Source organism: Ischnura elegans (assembly GCF_921293095.1).
Source record: "Ischnura elegans chromosome 13 unlocalized genomic scaffold, ioIscEleg1.1 SUPER_13_unloc_4, whole genome shotgun sequence".
Taxonomy (NCBI): Eukaryota; Metazoa; Arthropoda; class Insecta; order Odonata; family Coenagrionidae; genus Ischnura; species Ischnura elegans.
Window position 1 is genome coordinate 7,035,354 of NW_025791660.1, and position 21,902 is coordinate 7,057,255.

General features: G+C 37.4%; 2 protein-coding genes across 5 annotated transcripts in view; one reads left to right on the forward strand and one right to left on the reverse strand.

Moving 5' to 3' along the window:
- LOC124173201 overlaps positions 1-21,902 on the reverse strand; it is a 323,014-nt gene that overhangs the window by 252,889 nt on the left and 48,223 nt on the right. The gene's annotated exons all lie outside the window — the stretch shown is intronic.
- The window catches only part of LOC124173198, a 42,796-nt gene continuing 26,279 nt past the window's right edge, over positions 5,386-21,902 (forward strand). Inside the window, exons 1-3 of one of the 3 annotated variants that reach the window (XM_046552719.1) lie at positions 5,386-5,566; positions 8,227-8,315; positions 9,430-9,519. The gene's annotated coding sequence lies outside the window, so the exon portion shown is untranslated. Of the gene's footprint in view, positions 5,567-5,683; positions 6,564-8,226; positions 8,316-9,429; positions 9,520-21,902 lie in introns of those variants that run through there. The other 2 variants (XM_046552721.1, XM_046552720.1) reach the window with 2 other exon arrangements.

Consider the following 21,902-nt stretch of genomic DNA (forward strand, 5'->3'; position numbering starts at 1 on the left):
ACATCTCCAAGCGATATTTAAACTTTTTCCTCCGGCATCCAAGTTTAAATTTCCAACAGCAGTCAGGGAGATTACCTTCACTCCATACCATAGTGGTTTCGTCTGACGTCCACGGGGTCACCTCCGTTTCTCTTTTTCCTGGGTAATTGAGCTTTAAGGTAATAAATATTCTCTGACATCTGGGGGTATCTATCCTCCAAATCCTCCCATAGCTATGCCATTCATTAGAATAAATTTTGAATACTATGAGTCATTCAAGACAACTGAAGACGTATTTTCTACACGAAAACGGAAGGCTTGTTTACTTAAAAGAATAAAAAGCATATGGAACATGCATGAAAGATTTCCGTGGACCGGAGCATGTAGGAATTTATAAATCAAATTAGAATAGGTTATATTTTCAAGTCATGCATTCGCACAAGTTGGGCATACCATGGCCCATTTTGGCGTACATTCTGAATGCCATACGTACAGACATTTACTATTGCGTGTTAATGTGTTAGATGACAAAAAATTTGGACTTCAAATTTATATTATTCCGCTCCACCTACGACGCCGATTCTAAAACGAAGAACTTCATCGTGTCAGGGACGACCACTGGCCAGCCGTGATGAGTGCAGACGCGAGATTTGACTCATCAAGAACTCCATTGAGATAAAGCGTAGGGATGCTGCCTCTCCTAATTGCTATCATCCCAATGGCTTCGTTCTTATCTGGTTAATGTGGACTGAGTTTGGCCATCATGGCGGAGGGGGCCGCGTAATCGGAAGCAGACCCCCATTAACATCCTCATCGCCTGGTCGCGTCTCAATCCGCAACCTTACGGAGCGATTCTCCCACTCAAATGCTTTGTACTCACTTGAGCAGCTTGATGGCACCAGATACAGAATACTAGAGTATGGTATTTGATGCATGAAATATTTATTGCAGAAAATCGAGGACATAGGAAGCAGAAGTAAATAGCTTGCATCTCCAATTATCTTCATTTAGGTGTACATAAGTACTTGTAATCGATGAATTATGGACATCTTTGTTTAAATTCTAAGACAACGAGTAAAATACTAATGCAGCACATTGGTAGAAGTGTTCCTTCGTGAAACTAATCATTATAACCAAAGGCGACAACCTGAGATGAGAAAATTTTGCTACATTATAAGATCGCTATTCAGTATATGGGTATGAGAACCTCAAATCTAAATTTTTGGTTTAAGTATTTTGAGGTTAATTTGTTACTCATACATTACTGACTGATTTCAACATTTGAGTGACATTATTTATCGTAGAATAGATTTCATTTAGGCATCGAGTCTTTGAATTGATTTTCCGCTGTTTTATTGGACAAAATTCGACTGGCGGTCAAAAAAACAATATCCTCTGCAAGTGAGAATTTCGCTAGCGTCCTCTTTATGTGCGTCGCCTTGACTGATAGCGAAGTGTGGTCGGAGAGGGGATGAGAATAATCTCACACTTGCACGTCACAACGGGCAAATAAACTATAAAATGCGTAGAAAGAATTTGTTCTCCTCTAAACCTCGTCTCCACCCACTCCTTCTTTTGTGCCATCAACAATAATATTACGAAGAGAACTGATTTATTTATTTCCTGTATCGGCCATTTTCTTGTCATTGCAGACACATGGAAACTACGGAGAGAATTGTCACCAGAAAAAAAGAAATGAAATGGTTGATGAACATTGGACGAATACCCTCTTTGTCGAGCAAAAGAAAATGTTTGTGAGATAACACTTGGGAGAGACAACTGATGATGAGTCAAAATACGCCAAGTGGGGTAGCCAGGAATTTCGGGGGGTCCAAAAACAGGGGGGGGATTTTTAAAAAGGGTGTAGCTGGTAGACGGTTTTAACCAAAACTTTACACATTTAAATATCGAAAGAAACTTCTTCGGTCAAATAATTCTTTCGAAAATGAATGATTTTTCGATATTTTGATTTCTTTTATGGAGCGAAGTGATTGGGTTTTTATATTTTTGGGGGGTCCGGACGCACCCTCCCTCGCTACGCCGCTACCATTTGCTCATCATAGCAGTTGCACGGAAACAGCGAAGAGCATTGGCATACGAAAACAAAAGAAAATAAAGAGGTTGATGAATAATGGACGAATATCATCTTAGTCAAGAAAAAGAATATGTTGGTGACGAAAGCAGATGAGGATAGGATTTAGGATAGAAAGATATGGTATCAAGGATTTACTACATTGACGGAAATTTCAAATCGGAGGTAATTTATAGCTTTTGAAAGTAAATTCCTGAACGTTGTAAAGTAAATAAGCCATGTGAAGACCACAGAAAATCATTAAAGGGTATTTATTACAGATTAAATAATAACAGATTTTATTTAAATAAGGAAGTGGTCGTTATTTCAGTTCCAATTTCATTAGCAGGTTCCTATCAAGGAATTAATAATTCCTAACCCTTCGTTTAAATATTGCTAACTAGTAGTTTTATTGTTTGCATAATAGCATGTTCGTGTCATGAATACTATCCCAGTTTCTGCTCAGAGCTCTTCTCACTGTCCTGTGTGTTTGGCCTGTGTCTGGCGAAAGACTGGGTTTCATTTCAAAGCTAGAATGAGTGCTGCTTGCCTCGTGTGGAATCACCCCGTGCACTTATAGGGGGCGCGTCTCCCTCTAGCGGGGCCGCCCGCATTGCCTAACAATGCTGAAACACCAATGTAACTTTTTATTGTCATATTATGGCAATGTCTTGTGCATGAGTATGGTCAGTTTAAATAAAACTTTCTTAGACTTAAAAAGTGACTTAGTTATTTGTTTTTACTAAAAAAGTGACAATGCCGCAAGATATCTTTTGAACCTCCCCCTTGAGTTTTTTCTCTATAAGCAACTGCCATGGGCTGCAGTGGCTGAGGCGAGGATGGGCACAAAACCCTGAAATTCACTTGTTAGTTATTGCACAAGTCCTCAAACTCGCGTGGCAAGGCGCGATTCGGAGTCCCATTTAAAATCCCAAAACTACTGTGAAAAGGTAGGATATAGGGGGGAGGAAGGGGGCGACTGCTCCCCCCCAGACCCTGGAAAAAATATGCAAGATTTTTAATATGGTCCCGTAATCATTGCGTTCGTTTTGTGATACGGGTTATCCTTGTGCCCCCGATAACGAAATCCTTGATGCCACCGTGTGAAATAAAAAAAATACTAAGTAATTAAATTAAACGAATGTGGATGAGTTGCAACAACGATTTCAAAAACTATTAGAGAGAAAGAATATTGGTTTGCAATGGGACAAATCTGTGTCCCACGAATCAAGGCACGGGAATGAAGAGCCTTTATCCACTCGAATACCACGTGGTATTTGGTACGGAGGGATCAGGGGTGCAGACTTACAAAAAAATATTGGGGGGTGCCAAACCGGGAACCTTGCCCCGGTTAATTTTATAAGTAGTAAGTTTTAAGTTTTGTAAGCATTTTAGAAGAGTCATATGATCAACATTATAACCCTGATAGCTGGAATGCCGATATCTGGACACACTCCGGGGAAAATTGACAAGCCTGACAGATTTATCCTCACTTCTGTAACGAATTTTTGGGGGGGCTTGGGCCCCCTCAGGCCCCATGGAGTGGGCGCCACTGGGAGGAATCACACATGCGAAGTCATGATGCGAGAAATCTTTACGTGCGAACATCTCTCGAACCCGGGCCTATGTGGAAGGGAGCCGTGACCCATTTTATACTTTGCTTATATAGTTTCAGAAATTGATATCAACATGTCAATATCATTTTGAACATTTGCTCAAGAAAACTAATCCTCACTTGATTTCAGCCAGATACGTTTTCAAACGACCGGATTGTTAATTCAATTGTTTTCCTGAAGTTTTTTTTCCATATTGTTGTAACCTTCCAAGATATCAGATCCCTAACATCACTCTCGCGATGTCTCCTGTAAGTAAATTTAGCTTGGAACAATAGAACAAATACCATCATGCAATGATTTTTCCGTATGAATGACGCAATTAATTGTATTATTAAAGTCACCAATTCCACACCTTTTATTACGAGAAAAAATGGTATTTTAGATATCTCAGTTTAGAAGTGTTTCCTTTATTTTCGTCTCATAATCCAGTATTCATTAATTTGACCGAAAGCGAAGGAATTTTCGCGTCGTCTTAGAAAAAAATTGTCTTTAAATTTGCGATGTAAATTTAGCTTATGGTCCACACTACGATCGTGAAGAGATCCCCTTCCTAACTCGTTTGAGATATCGGAAACACTGCAATTTCTTTATATCAACTCGTCTCGAATTTGGTCGCACTCCACTGTGATGCGTTGATTTCGTCTCGCAGTCCCACCTCGTACGAGTATGTACCACACTTAAGTGACGTATTCCAAGTGCGATCTTTCTATAATCAGGTTATTCTCCATTGCCATGAAGCTTTGCTTCCTTGTTAATGCTTATTCTTCCGTCATCCACCAAGGAAGTCGTCATCGTGATTGGTGAGTTAGGCATTCTAACGAATAAATGAGAATCACAAGAAAGATGTGATGGAATCAGTGAACCGAATCACCCAATTGATTTGATTCATTAAGCCCAAATCTTAAGGCCGTTTTACACGGTACACGGAATTGCGCAGTCTGACGTACGTGTGAAGGCGCAATCAAAATTGCGTCGTGTAAAGCGGTGAATTGCTAGAACACATGCGAGAATGCGTGGATGCGAGAAGGCAAAATAGCCCCTGTTCTAATTTCGTTCATGCATTCGCACAATTCCACGCCATTTTAGAAATAAATGCAGCTCTAACCTGCGCAATTCCGTGTACCGTGTAAAACGGCCTTTAGAGAAGAACTAAGATTGTGAGAGGGGAGGCAAGAATGTAAGGAGAAGGAGTGGTTCGCGTTTGCTGGCCCCGCTTGCAGCAAACAGACCGCTTTTGTGAGAAACTGCGTCGTCGCCGTTCCCACGCTCCGATCCAATGGAGTGGGGATGGCGTGGAAGGGGTTGGGGTGGGAAGATGCTCGTGACCCTGACTGAGTCATCCCAACGAAGACGGAGAGGGACTTGGTTTCGACAGTGGAGGGGGGAGGTATTCATGAAGAAGGGGTGGGCATAGGCTTCGAATTTGGTGAATTAGTTCACGTATAAGGCGCTGGGAACTGTATGAAAAGATTTTAAATATCTAAAAAAAATTCATTTCGTTAATATTGCGATGCTACTAATTACTGCTCTATTTTTGGAAGTGTGTGGACTTCGAACATAAATTGATTGAACTCCCATCTGAAATAATGGTGACGTCCATGGCCAGGGGTGGATCCAAGATTTCTTTCTGAGGGGGGGCAGAAGCGAAGTCGTAGGCCTGTGGGAGGGTGAGCTAAGCCGAGGTGGGGGAAATTTGAATTCGCCCGCTATCTAGTGGAATCTTCTGGAATCTTGTCCTGACTTGCGCGCTAGCGCCAAAATTAGCTCATTTCCTGCTCATCGCTCGCGTTGTCATCTTCGAAAGAGCCGTCTTCTTCTGAAGTTTTAATAGCATTCATCTCGCTGGGCTCTTCATCTTCCATCGCAATCAGGGCTTGTGGGAGTGTGCATTCCAACCTGAGTAAGTTCAAGTAATCATATGTATGTTACTGTTTTGATGGAGTGAAGTTTTAATCAGAGGTCATATAACGCGCCACTACTCCTGCTCCAGGAGAGTTAGAATGATTGTGCTCTGCCCGGGTACTTGCTCCAAATGATTTTTTGTCCGCAATGGGAGAAGTTGCTTTTTGTTTGCTAATTTATCTCTTTTTTGATTTATATTTGATTGTGTTATGGCTTCGTGTGCATTTACTGCGTGCTTGCTTTCACTGTTGAATTCTGTCTTGTGTTAGAATACGTACTTTGCAAGGGCCTCAGTTTACGAAATATAGAGCGTGTGCTTCTCGTTTAAGCCAGATAGATCAGTTATGTCGGGTGATACTCAACTATAATGTCTTCGGCTTGATCACTCCTTTTGTCGTTTCACTATCACTGGAAATACGTCGCGATTATTTCATTAACGATTTGAATGGTCATGATTTATGTTATATTTAGTTATACAGAGTAATGGCGAAGGCCTGAGGTATGCGTTTATGAATTTCAAAAGTGAAATGGTTAATTTTCAATAGTGGGTAGCCGTAAGTACGTAGTAGTGGATATGGTGCTTACATAGAATTCAATGGAAATGAAAAACCCATGTCTTGTTACTTTTCGGTGCCGATTTATGTTGGTGTTAGCTATTCACCGGCATTTTAGTAATATATTCCTGCCTCTGTTTAATTTCTATGTAGTGATGTATCACTGAAGGAAACCACATCCGTGTCTATACACGTAGTTTCATTTGTTTATCAACACGGCGTCACCTTATTTTGTCAATCGAGCTTGTTTCTAGTCTTCGTCGAGAGCTATGATTGCGATGTTTTTCCTAGAGTACAAATTAGAAATTTTCAGGAATTACGCAGAGCAATACTACATAAAACTTGACCGGAGTCTAGGAATCGTGAATAGTGTGGGCCATGTTCCAAATGTAGGCAATTGTTATTAAGATTTGGTCTCGTGTGTATGACGTTAACACTAAGGTGCATATTTTGTTCTTTTCTCGTGGAATTATTGTGAACTTTATCATACTCAAGGCAACTATTTGTTTCGTACGCTAGTATAACCCTTATATTTTTATTCGTGATGATGTATTATCAGCTATTCATTCGTATTTCAATGATGAAATAATGAAAATGGTTTACGTTAGTCTCATAATATCTAAGAAGTTCGACATAATATTTTGGAGGATAAACATTGCCTGACGGTTCTATTTGTACTACTTTTCCTACGATATCAAGGGTTGTTGCATTTAAAATTTGTAGTCGTGTCATAGTTATGAATAATTCTTGAAATAAGTAGTGCGTAATTCAATGCGTTAATCAACCATAACTCCTATAGGAATTTATTCATAGTTTGTAAAATGTCTTGCTGGGAATAGTTACGAGATTTAAATCTGTTTTTTTATGTAGCTGCCGTTAAGTAGTCACCACATTACTTCGAGGCATGTGAAATAAGTAATGGGACAAAGAATTCCTTGTGGATTTCTCGTTTGTATGACCCATGTAACGAGTGTTTCTGTTATTTGCTTGTGCCTGAACTTAAAGGCTTCTAGCAGTCGTGAACAAACTTATTTTTGCCATTGATTAGATATTTTTTTTATGGCTTATTATTCTTCTTCTGGAGGGCTACTGTTATCGACCTTCATTGACGAATATGATCGTATTTGGTGAAGTAATTTGATGTGGTAAGGATCTGTCTGTTGTAGTTCCAACGTGTTCAGTTGATGTTTCGTAGGCAGTTGGAAGGTTTGATTTTTCTGAGCTGCGAGCAACTCTAGCTTCGTACTTATGAATGCTATACTAGTTAATATTTGACAGCTGTTCAACTTCATGGTTTCCAACAAATGAATCGCGGTTATTTTATGTTTGTATTTGGGAAGGGAGTGATTTTATGATTGTTACAATTTTCCTCGGTACAATTTTATCTCTTGGTGAACCGTGTTTCGTCCGTAATCTTTTGGTTTTCAGGACCTAGGCGTAATTAACGCTGGAGGTCTGGATTTTTATATTTTACGATTGTATTACGTTTGTTACACTGTTTCTATTTAGTCGTGTCATCATTTCAGCCTTTTTTTACGAACTATTTCAATCGATTTTCGCCCGTATGAAGACAGTATTCTAGTTTTAATATACCGTGTGCTACAATGATTTGTTGATGGGGTAAAAGTTTTCGTATCATGATGAAATTATAGGACTTCATGAGTAGGCAGTCGTGTGTATCATCAATCTGCAATAATTTATGCTGGAAATTTTGTCTCCTCTGTGATAATATGGAAATGCTTAAAATTTTGTCTCCTCTGTTATATTAAGGAAATGGTTTAAATTTTGTCTCCGATATTGGGCCGTAATAAACTCAAGAGTCTGCTTAGATTCGAAAAATGGCATCTCTTTCCAGCGGTGTAAATAACCAATTTTTGATCATAGCTGCACACAAGTTAAATTCGTTACATGATGATCCAAACCTTTTTTTGCCTAGATGAAATTGTACTCTATGGTTTATTTCAACGTAACAATTTGTCCCACCATTGGACGAGAGCACATTACTTAGACGTATCTGAAATTGATATGAGGAGAGATACTGCCTTTGTGAATGTTTTTTGATACACCATTTTATTAATATACGGTGACCTTCTTTCCTCTTCAGGATTCTCTCGTGGTGACTGAGCTGTGGATATCTAGCCATACCATCCTGCTTTAAATCCATCCATCTTTGGTGTTTTTTTAAATACTAAGGTGAGTATTTAACTGTTTTGTAGTGGAATTAATGTGATCTTCTGCATGCACACACAACTTTGTTTCGTACAATAGGATAAACTATGAAGTTTGATCCATGGCATTTTATTATCAGCCGTTCCTGTGTGTTAGCAGTTATATAAAAAGCATTTTTTTGGGAAGTGATTCCTTTTATGCCTACTTTGATCTTCGTCTTGAGCTGAGATTTATATTTTATATATACCATGGCCATCATATTTGCCCGAAATGTATTATCTTGTGGTTTGCCGAACTTCAGCATACATAGTTAACGTTGGAAGGTAATAATGATATTTAATAGTCCTTCTTACTGTATTTCTCTGAATATAGTTCCCCCCCTAATTTTGGGGCTTGAGTTTCAGGAAAAAATGAAAAAAAAAATGGGTTTGAATACAGTCCCCCCTTTACTTTTACCATGGGTATTTTTGGAAAAAAAGGTGGGACCATATTCATTCAAATACAGTATATTATACTTTGCCGTTGTGCTATTTAGTCATGTCTGCATTTGTTTGTTTTTTATTGAGGATTTTAATGATTTTGGCTAGTTTTTTGCCAGTACTTAAGTTTGCATGTACCATGTGCTATGATGACTTCTTGATGGGGCGAAAGTTTTCGTATCATAGTGAAGTATTGGAAGTCACGAGTAGGTTGTCATGTGTACCATCAATCAGCTATCATTTTCTGTGGGCATATTAGACTTCTGTGGTAACATGAAAATGTTTTAAATATATATATATGCCAATATTGCTCAGTGATTTGCTGTAAGTGTTCTGTGTAGATTCAAAATTAGGTATTGTCTGTTGCCTGTGGTGTCACCCATGTATGATTAGGGTGGAATTGCTGACATCAGATTTGTTACTCAATAATCCAAACGTTTTTGCTTTGAATTATTACTGCATTGACTATTTGTCTGCCTTGATGACATTGTTGTCTAGATTTCATCTTACCTTACCTTACTTTTCTCACCCTAGGATGTCAACATATTACAGTTGTAGCTGTATATACTGCTTTTGTATGGTCAGGAAAGGTACTGCCAATATATTTGTTTTAATGTACTCCGTTTTATTAGTACAAGGTTTCTTCCTTTCCTTTTCAGGATTGTGTTGTGGTGATTGATCTGTGGTTTTCTAGCCATCCCATCCTGCTTTAACCTTGCTTCCCAGGACTGAACCTCCACAATCTCCAAGTGAGTATTATTATCAATTTATTATGAGTATGGTTTGTGTGTTGTAAGGTATGGAACTGTTTATTAGCACTCATTATTTGTCTTTGTTTTTATTTAAATAGTAAGTCTTACCAGATCGGTGCCTATTATGTTCGTTGGGGTAAATATTAGAGAGTAATTATGTTGGCTCCTTAATGTGTTAGTGTGTATGGCTTCTATTCTCACTCTCTCTTGGACAAATTCATTGCAATAACAATGGGATGAAATGCATCCAAAATCTAGAATATTTAAATACCACAATGGCATTGGAGCTTTGACTAATCCCAGTGGCAGGTTGGAATACTAATGTAATGTTGCGATTGTGTTTATAAGAATAATGGTGCTTGTGACAGGCAGTTGATTAGCTGAGTGGGAAATTTCTCCCATCTATATAATGTTCATTCAGAAGTTAGATGGACTAATGGAAGCTCTTTTGACAAGTGTGATGTGGATTTTTTGTGTCCTCCAATATAGATAGTTTTGAATTCATGTGGGAGGTGAAAGTAATAGAAATGAGTATTACATTTGAAATTGGATTAGTATACATAGTTGACTGTTGATTATTTTACCTTCACAATTACAATCTCCATGTGAGTATTAATATCAATTTATTATGAATATGGTTTTTGTGTTGCAGTGTATGGCACTGTCTAATTGCACTTATAGTATTGCCTTGGTTTCTATGTAAATATTAAGTCTTACCTTCGTGTTGGCTTGATTTTTGGCATTGGAAATGCTTGAGTGCGTTGATGTTGACTGATGAATGTTTTAGTTTGTGAATGGCCTTGTTCTCTCTCTTTTCCAAGTTCATTGAATTAGCAATGGTAAAAAATGCATTGTACATTGTTTAAATGTCATAATTATATTATAGCTTTTCTTTACCACAGAGAGTGGTTTGAAGTCTATTGCTTGGTTACGATTTGTTCACAAGGATAATGGGGCGGGAGTAGCTGACAGGGAGACTCTTCATAAGTGATGTCAAGAAAGAAGATGAAACCTTTTTATTTGAAAGTAGATACTTAGATAGCAATACTGTTGAAGGGTTTTGACTATGTATGCCTGGGGTAGAGAGTAATAAGCATTTAAAAAATGAAAAATATGGTCACGTTGAATTTAAATAAAAAATTTTGCTTTCAAGGTCGATTTGGCCAAATGGTAGCATATCACGTTTTAATTTTGAAAGACCAGGGTTTAAGACTCAGAAACATTAATCTTTGTAATGTTTTTCTAGTCTCCCATTTTCTTTATTGTTTGTAATGTGTTCCATCTTCTTCAGATATGTGGATTTCAGACGTTTTACTTTTTTTTACTAAATTGACATTCATGTCACTTGTTAACCCTTGCTTTGAATTCTTCACTACGGCTGCTATTATGGATGGAATAGCATTATGCTATTCTTCCATATTGCAACCGATGTTGCTATAATATAGCGTATTGCAACGCCTATGCTATTTGGTATTACGAACGGTTGCCATTCGTGTTTTTACTACACCGGAAGACGTAATTCTCAGAATAGCATATTGCTATTTACTATTATGAAGGGCGAATTGCAACCGATAGGGTTGCAATAATAATACGCGGTCTTCGAAGCCGAGCAATTCGGTATTGCAACCCAGAAAACGTGCGCATTGCGATGTCGAATTGTTTTTCTGAGGTTAAAGTAACCTAATCAAGCATTGAAAAATGGAATAATAGCCAAAAATAAAATGATATCAGCTTTATTTTAATTACATAATAGTAGCATAAGTGATGAATATTTAACTAGTTAAGTGATTTGGTTAGGAATTAACATTCGAGCTTAATATATGAAGCAAAAGCTTGCTTCATCGACAGTATGAAAACAATAACAATTAATGCAAAGAATTACTACCATTAGCCCAAATTTTAGGTGTTTTATTCATATTTACAATTCATAATTTTATTTCATCACTTGACTTGCTACTAAAAACATCCTCAATGTAGGCTATCAGGTCGATTCTGGAAAATTTTCAAGCTTGTGTTAACACACTAACTCGGCAAATATATTAATAGTTATAGCTTTCAATGAAAACCATATATTACCATAGTAATACCATATGCTTTGATCAGCCGTTCATTTCCTCAATTGGACAGTATATACAAATACATGCAACGAGTCGAAATTGTTTTCCCCACTATTCGCTACCTTCTACAATTAAAACTAAAAATTTACTAAATTATAAACACGGGCAGTCGACTTGAATTACTTGCTTGAAAACAAAGGATTTCTCCGAACACCAATAAAGTTTCCGAACAAATATGATTCACCACAAACGTTTAATGGAATATCCATGCACTACATCATTAATGCAATATATATCATGTGGAATTGAATACAAATTGTATCCTCTATAGACAAGTAAGTTATTCACACAATTAAGTTTCAGTTTATCGGCACAGTTCAGGGTCTATCAAAAATTTCAGTGAGCAAATTAAAATCAGCTGATACGAAAACAATGATAACTGACACAACAGCACTTTCCACACGATTCACTATTGCTAGATTCTTTTTTTCACAGCTGTTCCATCCATCCTCAAATTCACCATCACCTCCCTCTACTTTTTCCAAATATGCAGCTGAAATATCGATACTATTCCATCATAATACATGAAAGCACAGCTGTGACGTTGCCACCTACTTCATTTCCTAAACAGAGAATGAATACTGAAATTAGGGAGTCATATAATATATAGATAACATTAGAAACGAAAGCTTCTAGTTCATACAGTAAAACGATATCGTCACGAGCAATACAATAAAAGTTGATACATATTAATTCTGACATGCAACAAACAGACTTCGAAGCCTAACATATTTACGAAGAAAATCAAACATTTAGCTTTCAATGATTATTTCGCATAGCATACATCTCACGGTAAAGGACCGATCGGATATAGGTAAATCATTGAATATTTATGTCCGATAAATCATCATTATAACAACGAAATTATGACCTAACCCACCTTAACCCACTTGTCTGAAGCCATTGGGAAATTATCACAACCACAACAAACAGCTGATTTCTTAAATGAGATTTTCAAAGCATATTATATACTTCCAAGGTTTAATATAATTTTTAAATGTAAATAAAGCAATTATTTATAATTTCAAGTCAATATTCCATAAAATACAGAAAAATATATAAAAATATCTTCTCCCTCATTGGTTACGCAAACTGTTCCGAAAGTTTTTCATACCGGAAGAGGCGGAGCTTCCAAATAGCTCGCGCAAGAAATAGCATGCTGCTATTCCGAACAAAATTATTACTACGCTTAATTCATAATGCGGGGTCGTTGCAATAATGACCCGCAGAATAGCATATGCTATTTTTTGCAACGCTTATCCAGAATAGCAGCCTACGTTGCCAAGATTTATCCAAGTGGGAGTGATAACATTGTGTAGGTGGCATCAAAGTATAGGGAACTCATTTCCAAAGCAAATATTTTAAACATACATACTGTCTGAGGAAAGTTTCTCCGGTTCCTCCTGAAGGAAGATTTTTACGCATCTACCCATATGATCAAGTATGAGCATTGCAAGTACTAAACGTTGCTATTGCTCTTCTTGCATTTGTTTCTGTCTAGTAGTCTATTTAACTTGGCAATTGTTCTGAAATGCCCTTTTAACTTGATTTATGTAGCTTAATAAGTTTTACCCCATGTATTTTGTTGCCAAGAACCTATTCAAGTGGATTGGATAGAACGGAGACATTGAGTCCGAAGTTAAAAGGCTAAGATTTTGTGTGTAATAGGATTTCGGAAAGGAAGAAAGAAATGTTGTTCTCAACGCTTGAATAGTTTAAGAGCTAGATAAATAGATTGAGGTTCTTTTAAAACGTAGTAGCCTGGACGGGAGGTTGGAGTTCTGTCTTTATGCTTGGTTGGAATTTTTAGTCTCCAAAAAGCTATTTTCGGCTACCCTGACAACCATTATTCCCTCTTCCAATTAGTAATAGTCGAGGTACGCTTTCCTCCCTCAAACTTACTCTTCTCTCTTTCTGAGTCCTTCTTTCCACATAGCTAGGTTCCAAGAGCTTTCAAACAAGCTGTGTAATCTGGGGAATGAATTGTCGATGCATGAGAACTTTCAATTGTCTGTACTATGCTACTCGGCCAACTTAAATTGATTCATAGGCCACACTGGTTGAGGTATTTGCCCATTTGATGATCCTGTTTTTCCTGTGGCTTCTCAGCTTCTCCCTTTTCTTTTCCATGGCCTCTTCAGACTCCCACTTTCCTCCACTTCCTTTGCTTTTTCCTGCAGCAATATTATTTAGTTTTCTCGTCCTTTAATCAGACTTTATGCCCGCGAGAAATTGTTGTGGCATAAAAGGCCATTAGTTGGAGGAAATACCTCCATAATATATTGCACCATTAAATTGAATAATACTGAAAAAGGTTCTGCCTTCTAATTTTTTTCATTTTTCATTTATTATGTAGCCCCTTCACAGGAATTTGGATGAGAATTGTCATGAAATACGAAAAGCACATAATTGAAAAGCAACATGGTCATTATATAAAAGTGCTACCTGAGCACTAGCATTTGTGTTTCTTTAAGTCTATAGGGAAACATATTTCCCTCCAGGTTCTAAAAATAATTCTATTCTCCACTAACTTTGAGGCATACCGTGCATATAATTGTATGCTAGTGAGGACAATGGATAATGCACGGTTGTATAGATTTGTATTCTATCCTCACAAGAGGAAAAAGTTTTTTTTTTCTTGATGGAGGGAGATTGAGTTCTGGATTCGTGCAATAAACAGCCTTACTTGTGTGTAAAAATATGCAGCACATGGTTGGCAGACGGATGTGCACTTTAGTGTTTCAATTTTTTTGCTGCTTAGCGGTTCTCATTCCTCATCAATTAATAGTTCATTGTAAATAAAACTTTTTGTTTGTCCCCTAGGAATAAATGTGCAATAAAAATGTATTGTTGCAAACGTATGGCTTGAGAACATATTTTATAAAACTTGAAATACAACCTTCTCGTAAGTTTTCCAGATTTAGAATGCACAACAGAAACATTTAAGAATTCACTCTCCAGTTTCTTCGCACACTCATGGACTAAAATCACCTCCAGGTTCTGGCATAGACAATAAAAACTTGAGGAAGCAGTTTTCTTGGGACTGCAATAGCATACTGCGCAGTATATGAGTGTGTTACTTAGGTCACTCTCTGAAGAGCCCCCCGAACAATTTTCTCCTTTCTGGAGAGCTTTCCCTTTATATCCCCCTGTACGAACACCCGGTCTGATCAAATTTAATAGGGTTGTTCAAGCCTATCAGAACGGTCTAAAAAAACGAATGTATATCACTTCTTATGTAATTTCATTTTGATTGGGATGAATGACGGATGCGTTGAAAAAGTAATGATGGAATTATTAGCAATCAAAATTCGAACAATTTCAAACGCCGCCAAAAACGGTCCGCCATCTTGAAATAGAGGTGGTGACGTAACAAGCCTGTACGGCTGGCCTGTACCCTCGATCGCTCGATGCCAAGCTGAGCACTCTGCATGCCGACTGGACATTTGCCAAGGTTATTCCTTATTTTGAAATGGCCTATGTTGTGTATGAAGCTTCCGGATGGATCAAGGCGACATAAAATCCATTCTTCAAGTTAGGCAGGCAACGTATGTAGTGTAATTGTTGACAGGAATTGAAAGTTTTGTATAGCTGCATTTGCAAGGAAACTACCTGCGTGCAGTGAACTTTCATTTTGCCGCTAGTGCAAGTGAACAAAATTTGTGCCCTTAATGTACCCCTGAGTGAATTGATTGCATATAGACGATGAAGTAAAGAGTGAAGCGACAAGTGAAGTGAGTTGTGAATGTAACATCTTCGACGAAATTATTTATTTCTTCCATGCTGGTTCAATCAACCCTATACATTTCGATCTAAGGTATCTAGCTATTGCGAAGGATATGTTTCATATTTGAGCTAGTTGTACTTAGAGGATACATCGAACGTATATTAATTTTCATTCGTTTGTTCGCCTCTAAGTTCTGTTTGATTTTATTACCTATTGCCAATTCATTTGGAGCATTCGTCAGTGTTTACATTTCACGAATTTCGTTGCGCTGTTGTTTGTTTTGGTCATATTTTGGTTACGGTAATAGTGAAAGTGAAATTCGAAGTTTTTTGATGTTACAATAAATGGTGTAGCTAGTGTAATAATTTGTTTCAGCCTATTCATTTCATTGTCTTCGTAATGTCAATGTAAAATAACGTAAAGTGATTCTAAGTCGTTAGTGATGAGTGGTAAGTGAGGTGTGGAGAATCCTTTCGAACTTCAAGGAGTGCAAATTCTTTTGTGTGTGCAGAGTGATTGGAAAACCGATTGTCATGTTTTATTAGTGTTACATAATAGTGTTTTATATTTATTGTGAGCCAAGTTTTTTATTGAATCAGTTGATTTGGAATATACTGATTATACGTATCAAAAAGACAGCTCGTGAAATGTGTGCGTTGTAGTGCTATTTGTGATATGATGAGCAATAAATATGTACAAGTAAGGGTAATTTTGCTTATTATTACTCTTATTAAAGGATAAATTTGGATTTTCTTTAAACACTGATCTGGCGGCAGACGCTGAAGATCTTTAAAAAAAAGTGGAATAACCCTGCTGAGCCACTTCAAACACTGCATTAGGGCATCTACAGGCTTGTGACGTCACACACCAATTCAAGATGGAAGTAGGGCTTTTTGGCGTAACGTAAAATTTGTCACTGTTTAAAGCCTTCTCTAAACATGTACAATGAAGAAAATAGCGTAATATAATTGTCATTGCTCCTTCTGAAGCACGATCTTTCAATTTCTTAAATAAAAAAAATATGGTGAACAACCCTATTATGAAATTCCTATTATATTTAGAGACACCGGTTTTTGTTTGCTCCTGAAAGGTCATTGCTGATTGCAATACTTCTTCAGCTGACACATCATTGCTCGCTGACACGTATATTGTTATTTTACATTGTATGATTAGGTGTCTCCTCTTGAAACATGCAACCCATGAAGTGCCGGCAGGGAATTCAAATCCTGGAGATGTGTGCTGAAGTTACGCTGACATAGCCTATTCTTGTGAAGTCCTGGTCATCACCGGTTCACTCCTGTTCCTTGCTTCCGCAAAGTGATGGTATACCCCTCTGTCATTCATTCCAAGCTTGTAGAGTTTTGTTCCCCCTGATTTTACATCTTTCTCCCGTATGGAACCTGGGAAAGTCTTGGAAGACACTCGGTTGCTCTGACTGTGATTCTTCAGGCTGCGTTTCCCTCGAATGAATCTGTCCCTCTGCATCCAAAACACGTCGTGGTAGATGCATTGGTTCCCCAGTCACTTCAGCATCTGATTCATCAGTATCTTCATCCATAATAGCCTCAGCACCTTCCTCCGCTCCAGTTATAATTATGTATTGTTTTTTGACCAGTGTTCGTCATCCTCTTCCTCTAGTATATATATTATTTCATTTACCGTTAGAGGCTATGGAGACCTGAAAATACATCATATTAGTTTATATTTATATGGAAAATCATAAAATGAATATGATATAAATAGTGCGTTAAATGAACTTACATATTAAAAGAATGTCTCAATAGACGAACAGTCTAAGCAAAAACAGCCCTCACTGCAAATCACACGGCTTCTGCAAATGTTAATAACCAAAGAGTTTGTCTGTAAATGTCATAGACGTTAAAAGCATGGTATTTCTCGATATTAGGTAAAATCATTTAGTAATAATAAATATGTACCTTTTTTCTGCTTGTTGATGGCGTGGGAAGAACTTAAACTATTATTCAATGTTTCAAGGCAAAGGATACAAATTCTGTGGGAAAGGCAAAAATTATTACTAGTATGTGCTTATGAGCAACTTCAGTTACATGAAAAGATTGACCATCAATGAAATAATTATTTTCCAGCCAAATCATGAAATAATATACTCGAAGGGAATTGCATATTTACTTACCATTTTGAAGTATTCAAATTCAATATGCATTCTGCTGGGCAGATGGCATATACTCCTGAGCAGCGAAGAGTCAGAAGCACAACTGGCGGCGACGGGCCTTAATTGGGGCTGCGTAGCAAAGAACCATTATCTATTTGCCTCGGACGCATTCTAAAAATAACCTAGATAATAAAGGAACAACCCTCAAAAAGGTTTTTCTCCAGCATATTTGCGAGCTTCCAGGAAGGAAGGAGAATTTTTTTTTCTTGATGCAACTTCAGTTGCTCGTGAGCGTAGGTTAACAAAGGCTAATCTATTTTATGGAAGTATTAACAATAGACCTTCAAGGAGATCTATGGTAAAGCTTTGGTAATGCTCAAAGTATTAAATGATGTGGCAAACAGGCATTACTATCACTCATAGGTGGTGAGTAATGACATTTCCTTGCCATAATAGTCCTATTGGAAGAATTAATGAAAATAGTGAAATGTGTTGAAGCATTGGAATTGCATTATGTAAGCTGCAAAGAGTGATAGGAACGGGAATTGCATACTTCCAGCATGGAAAGCAGAGAAATCTGATCTCAAGTATTGATAGCCCCATCATAGTGTGAGTCAATGGTCAACTTATTGCATTACAAGTGTTTTTAGAGCAATTATTGCTTCTGATTTTTGATAATATGCTCTTCTCCAATAATGGCTAAGATTTTTTAAGCATTGTGGAATTTTAAAGGGATTTCTTGCGCTATTAGTTGTAAAGTTTAGGAACACAAGGGGCGAAAACTCTAAATATATAAGTCCACTTTTAATGACACTAAAATTTTGGGTTAAACTTACTTACTCAAAGAAAAAACGAAGAATTACTCCGAAGTATGAAAGACCTTTAAATAACCCCCACCGCATCTTCCGCAGGGGTAACTGGGAGGCACGCCAATATTCAGCTTAGAATTCATTACCTTCATATTCATCTCGTGGGCCTTTATCTCAATGATCTATCAAACGATCGCTAACAATCCTAAGAAAAGGAGTAAAAAAATAACATCTATCCTTATTATCTGTTATATCCAGTTGAGAGTATTGAAATTATTTTTGCCCTAACAATGACTGGCAGTATCGAAATATGGAAATCCCTTAACCGTCATTTTTTTACTGTGCAAAAGATTAGATAAGCCTGCGCTCTGTGTATATGAAGGCCTCTTCCTATTAAAACGCGTGAATTTAATGCATTTTGAATTATCCATTATTTTGTGATTGCCTTGCTTTAAATAATCATGTCTGTCATTACATTGCCTTGCTTTAAATAAACATGTCTGTTAAGGGCATGCTTATTTAAAGCATGGCAATGTAATGCAATTGACCACCAGAGTTTGGACGTAAAGCATGGTAAGAATGGCTAGCAAATATTTCTTGTCTTATATCTATAAAAAGAAATTGAAAATAATACTGTCTTTTCTAATTAGTTATTCCAAAACTCTGCTTCAAGTGAAATTTCCAGTTTTCTTTTCGTCGAGATATAGTCATATTGCAACATTAATATGTACAAAATAGCTAGTGGGAAATCTTGATCTTCTAGATCAGAGGCCATCATTAGTCAGTTCTTATGAGGGCATCAGTGTGTTCAGGTTAGATTTCCGTATATTAGTCTTTGTTGGGACATGGGATTGTATGTTATAGCATAATAACTCAAGCCTGATGCATGAATATATATCAGCTACTCATGGACATAGATTGACACTTCGACTGTATTGAATGAAATATTCCTTTTCTGCCTTAAAAAAGTAGATTTTACTTACATAAGAGAGGGTCTTACATCATTGTTTGCAGTATCTCAGTTTCCATAATTAATAAAACTATTTTATTTCTGTTGTTTCATTGTTAACCGACAGAATAAATGCATGGAGTTCATTATATGAGTTTTTTAATTGTAGGAGTATCTTTATACCTTAGTGTTAGGCTGATTAACTGTAGAAACAATATGAATTTCTATTTAATTTTTTATTGTTTTTTGCTTCAAATTGTTAATTTTTCTATTGAGGTAACTGAATTTTTTTACGTTGTTTTTTCCTTAATTGCTAATTCCCCAAGGCAAGTAATATTCATTCACTAATTTTCTCCTGCTTAACCAAATTGTAGGAATAATTCGCAGTATAAATATATTAATATAAAGGTACATGGGAACCAAAAAAAAGACAGGACAACAATTCATACCTTAAGACTAAGTCCCATATAGAGATGAAGCAAAAATTAGAAAGATTGTCCTAAGTTTCTCCATCTTATTGACAACCCGTTAATCATAAATAAAATTCATCATCAACGGTAAATTTAAATTGAGGGCTTAATATATGCAATTGGTTTGATTGTATATCCATGATATGTAATTGAAAAACTCGTGACGATATACACAAATATCTATGCTCGACAGGTTAAAATGGAAATAGGGTACTGAATATATATGCCAAATGAAATACTAAGTTTGACAGAAGTATGTACAGTAAGTCGTCTTGGAGAGTAGCTCACAATATCACAATGTTCTCTTGTAGCTTTTCATGGCATTGTTGAACATGTGATCTCACAATTTCTCCGGATCTTCTTTGTTTGTCTTAGGATGACAACAGTCTTCATGTGGAAGTTCCGATATTGGTATTTTGGCCACATTCATGTAGCCCTCGTTCATGCTGTGCTGTGTCTGGTCAGTTTCTGAAGTACTCTTCTTGCAAGAAATAAAACTAAGAAAAATATCAAATTACTACTATTGTAGGAAGAAGTGTGCAGCATAAGTCGTCTTCATGAGTACCATTCAATTACTAGACAGCTTATAAATTTGTCTTTGTGGGGAAGAAATCGTAGGCTATTTCACGTTAAGAAAGCATTAGTTCCAATTTGAATAATATTATCGAACGCGTTGACATGATTTAGAGACAATGTGGACTTCGACTGCAATACCCCCCGACCCGTCCCGATCCCCTAGATCCTCCCCTGGCTACACCACTGAACTCAAGAAATTTCCCTCCGTGCATTTGCTCGGATTCAGTTTGAGACACTATCAGTCTAGGATGCACTGATGAACGTTACTTTAATCCAAAGATAGTATTTCTAAGTCAGAGGGATCATTGATTTTGCGATAGATGATGTCATCGGCAAAGAGGAGAGTATGAATTCTAAATATGAACCGTAGACTTGTGAAGTTGACATAAATTTGAGTTTCTAACAATAAATGAATTATGCATTTCCAAAACATTGTAAGTGCCAAAAGAAAAATTTTACAGGGAAAGAAAAATCGTTTCTCTTTCTCCTGAAACGGAGGAAGAAACTGCTACTTCTAGGTCCGTTTTCTCCTGCTAGATGCAGCACTACTCAGGCAAAAAAATCTGTACTCTAAATAAGCTAAAGCTATACTCTAACTGCACTTAATATCTGGACTGGGAATGCACTTAAGACTGCACTTAATTGAAACAATACAGCACAGTTGCCATAGTACAGTAAAGTACAGTTACCAAAGCACAGTCAGAGTGCAGTGGCCACAGCACAGTCAGTGCAGTGGCCATAGCACGGTCAGAGTGCAGTGGCCACAGCACAGTCAGAGTGCAGTGGCCATAGCACGGTCAGAGTGCAGTCGCCTCAGCACAGTCAGAGTGCAGTCACCACAGTACAGTCTAAGTGATTTATTTGGGTCTTCTTCCGTTTTATCCATGGCTCTATGAAAACTCACCAACATTCCAGCTGGCTTCATCAGATCCACTGAAGTAGCGATGCAGATTTGGCCAGACTGATATTTATGTCCAACGGAATCCTCTTTGACACTTCAATGAACACAAAGAAGCTGACTGGAAGTTTGACTAAATTTCATCCAAAGCCATGGATAAACTCTGAAGATGACCCAAAAAACTAGCTGGAAAAGGGAATGATCTAAACCCTGTTTTGATATTGGATACAAATGACATGAAAGCCAATTCAGATATAAAATCATTTAATATAAAATGTAATATCTTACAATGAAATTCAATAATACATGGTGAATTCTACATGGTGTTTCATTTTACATAAATTCATGGTGTTACATTTCGCGGAGGTTTTCCGTAAAGTGGCCGAGTGGGACTTTAACGTATCATCCTCTGTTGGCTTAAGGGCCTGCAGTGTCTCTCACCTGCCTACACCGTCTTTAGCTCACCGGTGCACTGTCGTGCGTGGAGTGAGGTAGTGTCCTTCAATCTGGTACGCTATGGTGAGCAAAAACAAGTCACCAGCAACGGGGTCGGACGGGATCGATTCGCGGGTTCTGAGTAGTGAGGACGGAGGTCCACCGCAGCAAGTTCAACTCAAAAATCACTAAAATTTGAAAAATGATTTGTCGGCCTCCTAATAAACACAGAACGCTCGGAATAACACCAGGACCTTGACAATCCGAT